Source organism: Laccaria bicolor, genomic scaffold, assembly GCF_000143565.1.
Source record: "Laccaria bicolor S238N-H82 LACBIscaffold_37 genomic scaffold, whole genome shotgun sequence".
Lineage (NCBI taxonomy): Eukaryota > Fungi > Basidiomycota > Agaricomycetes > Agaricales > Hydnangiaceae > Laccaria > Laccaria bicolor.
The window spans coordinates 349,996-356,000 of record NW_001889908.1 but is presented as its reverse complement, the minus strand read 5'-3'; positions in this window follow the sequence as shown (position 1 = coordinate 356,000).

The following is a 6,005-nucleotide window of genomic DNA, read 5'->3' as shown; positions in this document are numbered from 1 at the left end:
CATTTCATGNCGGAGACTACCTTTAATGGAGCGGCTCGAGACGCAACCCACTCATGGACGCGACCGCCCTCTGTTGAGGCTCCTAACGTTGATGACTCCATGAACAGTCCTAGCTCAACCTTCATCCCACTTGAAGCTCGGTTAACCTCGCCAGGCCCGTCTACTCCCGCTCCGGACGTATCATTACTTCATCGAGCTGCCGTGACCTTGGAAGAACAGGTCGAACGTCCACAGCGTTCTCGAGGCGGACAGAGGCACCGGAAACATAAAGCTAAACAACAGCAAAACTCATAACCACGGCTACTGATGTGGGGGGCTTTGTGAAGTAGTATTATTGCGGACTCTATCATTGACATCACGCGCCGTGTTTACTATTGTCTATAGTTGAAGATTGTATATATGAATTAGAACCCTACATTAGGGTTACTTTATCTTTTTGAATCACACCTTTTGCATCCCATGCACGACGACTAGCGTCTCACGTCAACGCAAGCCTTACAGGCTCGCGTACCTTACTATCAACACGTCCGGCCGGCTGAGCACCCTGCAACTGCTCACTTAACGGGATAAGCGCTGACACGTAGTCAGCCTCCCTCGACTTCTCCTCAAGGCTCACCACGCGAGAAGTAGTCGAACACCATTTCACAGGAGGGGATATGTGTTTTTGACTGTGTAATCATTCAGATGATGATAATCTTGACAGGGTCTCAGTGCTTTGCTATCTTTCTTTGATACGAAAAAGAAAGGTGAAGCCTGAGGTGAATTTGACGGTTTAATGAAGCCTTTCTTTAGGTTTTCATTCATGAACTTGTTCATTTCTTCTTCTTCTTTCTGTCCTAAGGGGTAAAGTTTCGATCTCTTCAGTACGAAGTCCGGTTTAAGATTGATTCTATGATCCCATGGTCTTGATTCGGGAAAGTGTTCTGATGCTTTCTTTTCGAATATTGAACTGAATCTGTGGTATTCTTTTGGGACTAGATCTTCAAAAGTCTTCTCTTCTTTCGTTTCTTCCTTATGTGCAAGACTCTGCGATATAGATGTCTTGGCTCTGATTGTTATATCCAAATCAACCTGAATGGGTTGATTTAGGGGTTCCTCTTTCTTTGGTCTGGATTCCATTATGGTTTCTTCTTGGAGATATGCGGCGACAAGATCTCCTTCTGATTCGTCTTCTTCATCATCTTCTGTGTCAGGTACTAGGGCCGGCATGTCTTCATATTGATCAGGAAGTTCATTCACAGCTATGAGAATGGCTTCTTCGTTATCTGCTAATCTAAAAAGGGGACGCTACAACTTTTGTAGTCTAAAAAAAGGGGACACTAGAAACTTATGTTAGTAAAATTTGTAGTCTATTTCCGACATTTTGTAGTTTTTTGTAGTCTTTTAGTAAATTGTATAGTCTATTAGTAAACTTTAAACTTTGTAAGGTATGTCCAACTTTTGTAGTCTTTTGTAGTCTATCAGTGGTCCTTATAGTCTATGTCAGACTTTTTGTAGCCTTTTGCAGGCTATCCATGTCAATTTCCCTTTTGAGGTATGCACCTTCCTTTTTGGCACAATTTTCCCATGATATGATAATTGTAGCCTCTTCTCTTGGATTTCTAAATGTGTTGAAATCATCTTGTTTGGTTTTGTTTTCATGGAGAAAAATGCAAAAAAAAAAAAAAAAAAACAGCTGGTGATGAGAAAAATATTTTACCTCATATCTCTACAATGAAAGCACTTTACAACATAATTTAAACAGATTCAGGAAGCTACAGTGCAGGACTACAATTTTTGTTTTTAACCATTTTAGGCAACTGGTCATGTGACCATTCTCCTGATGACTCACCTGACAGCAGCCAATGAAAAGGGCTGGCCTGCAATGAAAAGTATCCAATGAAATATCCTGGCCTGCAATGAAAAGCTACCAATGAAAATACCAGCAGCAATGAAAAGCGGTCAATGAAATATCCTGGCCTGCAATGAAAAGCTACCAATGAAAATACCAGCAGCAATGAAAAGCGGTCAATGAAATATCCTGGCCTGCAATGAAAAGCTACCAATGAAAATACCAACAGCAATGAAAAGCAGTCAATGAAAAGAGCTGGCCTGCAATGAAAAGTATCCAATGAAATATCCTGGCCTGCAATAAAAAGCTATCAATGAAAATACCAGCAGCAATGAAAAGTGGTCAATGAGAAAGGCTGGCCTGCAATGAAAAGTAGCCAATGAAAATCCTAGAGAGCAATGAAAAGCTACCAATGAAATATCCTGGCCTGCAATGAAAAGCACCCAATGAAAATGTTTAAACACTACAAGAAATGGCCGAAGTAGCCAACGCCAAAGGTGACCGATGCCGCGCACCTAAAGATTTTGATGGAAACGAAGACAAGTACAAGACTTGGCTTAGAACGATACAGACCTATATGGAGGTCAACAATCACTTGTTCAGTACCGACAAGTGAAAGATCCAGTTCGCCCTCAGTTTCATGATCACAGGCAGAACACTTTACAGACACCCACACAAATACTGATGGAGTATTCACCACAGCATCAATGTGGAAAGACTTTGTCAACTTATTAAACGAAACATTTGACATCAGAAAGACGAAAGAGGCTCTCATGCTCTCTTTTGCATATGAGCTTTAAAGGCTCTCATGCTCTCTTTTGCATATAATTCCTCAAACTAGACATGGAATAGAGTCCCTGCAATGTATCTGTATATTCCCCAGCCATTTCCCCATCAAATATGTGCCATGGATGGGCTTTGGATAACCTTTTAGCCCTAACCCTAACTTTGTAGTCTAAGTCCGACTTTTGTAGTCTTTTGTAGTGTATCAGTAAAATTTGTAGTCTATGTCCGACTTTTGTAGTCTTATGTAGTCTATCAGTAAACTTTGTAGTTGAGTCCGACTTTTTTGTAGTCTATCAGTAAACTTGGTAGTCTATATCTGACCATTCCTTTTCTAGGGCATGCACCTTCCTTTTTTGGTCATTTTTCCCACGATACAATAGTTGTAGCCCTTTCTTTTAGCTTTCTAAATATACTGAAATCATATTGTTTGGTTTTCTTTTCATGGAGAAAAATGCAAAAAAAAACAAAAAAAAACACAACACTTTTGGGATTCCTTTACCTCATATATCCACAACGGGAGCACTTCAGAACATAATTCAAACAGATTCAGGAAGCTACAGTGTAGGGCTACAACTTTTGTTTTTGACCATTTTTGGTAATTGGTCATGTGACCATCATCCCAACATCCCATTACATGGACCCTGATAGGTAAAATCATTCTCTGCTTGGTTTTCTTCACTTTTTGGTCAAATCAGGTGATATTCCACTTTTGGGATGGAACTTGAAGTGGACCCTGAAGGCAGTGCCTGATGTTCTGTACACCATTTTTATATATATTCAAATTTTCCGCTATTTTCTGGCTATTTTTGGATATATTACCATATTTGGAACTGGACCCTGGACCCTGACAATGTTACCCAACATGATGATCAGCAATGAGCCCTAATTTTTCCTGATTTTATCGCTATTTTACATTTGGAAATGCACCCTGGACCCTGAAAGGTCAGCTGGTGCTAAAAATGAAATATTCATTGAAAGTGCCAGGCTTTCATATGAATAGCAAAATGAGATATCCAGAGATAATGAATGAAATATTGCAGGAAATCGCAATACAATATTAATGAGATCACTTAGGCCATTTAATGAAAATACCAAATGAAATACACAGGGAACTTAATGAATGAAAATACTAGACAACATAATGAGTTGTCTCATTGAACCTCTAGGCATTATACACATCGCCTTCCAGGCATGTGTCTGGTTTTTATCATAAGAGTGTATACCACTAGTGGGGTTATGTTTAAGGATTGAGAGGTCTACTCTTGCTTTGTCTTTCGTCTTTCTGATGTCAAATGTTTCGTTTAATAAGTTGACAAAGTCTTTCCACATTGATGCTGTGGTGAATACTCCATTGGTATTTGTGTGGGTGTCTCTAAAGTGTTCTGCCCAGTCGGCAGCTCTGCCTGTGATCATGAAACTGAAGGTGAACTGGATCTTTCGCTTGTTGGTACTGAACAAGTGATTGTTGACCTCCATATAGGTCTGTATCGTTCTAAGCCAAGTCTTGTACTTGTCTTCGTTTCCATCAAAATCTTTAGGTGCACGGCATCAGTCACCTTTGGTGTTGGCTACTTCGGCCATTTCTTGTCTTGGTTCTGTTGGGTTCTCGGGTTCTATCAGTGTGTCTGTCTGTCTGGGAGTTCCAGTTACTGCTGGTGACCCAGGGTATGGGTTTATCGCGAATGTATTGAACTGTTCAACTGCTTTGGTTCTTTCATCGGTAGGTGTGATACCTAAACTAGCTAAATCTATCAGTGTAAATGTCGACGTCGGGATGATTGATCCTAATAGCGGCTGTACGCTTCTGCTGGGTGTTCTGGTGATCGCTGGTGATCCTCTGGGTGTGGTTCGTCTGCTAAAGGGTGACGGTAATGGTCCTAACCCTGTTATTCGTCTATATCTCTCTGTTGTTGATACAGGTGTCGATGTTCCTGTTACTGGTGTCTGTGATGCAGGGGGACTGCTACCCTCATCTGCGCTTTCATACTGTTCTTCACCGGATGTGAAGGTGTCGGTTCTTGGTTCGGGTTCTGAGTCTGAGCTTTCTGCTGGTGCTCATAGTGTCCAACAGTCTGACTCTCTTCGAGCAGCTGTGATTTCTTTTAGGTAGGAGGCGAGTTTGATGCGCCTTCTATCAATATGATGATGTCCTTGATTCTTTCGTTATATTCTCTGATGAGACTTATAATGTCTTTGATTCTGGTGTTATATTCTTCGGTAAGACGTATAACCTTTGTTATGTTGTCCAGTGTGGCTAATTTGGGTAGAGGGCAGTGATGCGCCTTCTGTTCTGGGATAAGCTTGAACCTTTTGTTACGGTTGTTAAACGTAACAGGCAGTTATGTTAAGCTTTTCGAGTTCGATCGATTGTTTGTCTACCACAGTTCTCGTTGTTGAGACAAAGTGGGTGACTACAATGTTCGCAGCCCTTAAAGCGACACAGTAGGTTCTAGTAGCCTTGTGCTCGAAGGTCAGTCCAAGGTTCTATGATACGCTGACTTCTGTTAAGTCAAATGTGTATTAAGTCTTCAACATTGAAGACTTATCGTCAAGGTTTCAAAAGAGGCTCTAAGTCGAAAGACTATAGAGTTTGAGGGCGATCTTAGTTTCTGAGGGTCTGATGAGGAGGAACTAAGCTTAGATTGCCTAGGTTCAAGCTACCGAATACAAATGAAAAGTACCCTACTTATATACTAAGGGTATGAGTCAGATACGAGTCAGAGGTATGAGTTCATATGACTTGTGTAGAGTCATATGAGTCGTATCTAGTCTATGAGAGTCGTATGACTCTAAAGGAGTCATATGAGTCTATCTAAGTCATAAAAGAAATCTGACTGGGATGTGTATCTAGAACTGTCCAGTATAATCTATATGCATCTTAGGAGTATGTAAGTGTCTGCGCAGTTTGTATAATGAAAAAGAGTCTGTAACAGTATTGCAATCCCATCCCATCCCATACCATGGTATTGCACCCTCATACCATACCATGCATCCTCATACCATACCATGGTATCAGGAACCATAATCTATTTTTATTTAGGCAGAGGAAGGCAGAAAACCCTCATTTCGAAGTTTGTTTACATATATTTACCAATAGCTTTGACTGAAGTGAGGCTAAAATTTTGTAGTGTCCACTTTGATGTGTGCACTATTTCCTAATTGGGAAAAGCATCACACTTTTTTCTGCCACACCTAATGTCAGGCACAGTGTGCAGTTAGGTTGGGAACTGTTTCCCACACTCTTTGGGCCACTGGAGTTAGTGGCTAGCTTAGTGTTGTCATTGTTCATGACGATGTCTGCACTATTTCCTAATTGGCAAAAGTGTTACACTTTTTTCTGCCATACCTAATGTCAGGCAAACTGCACATTTAGGTCAGGAACTATTCC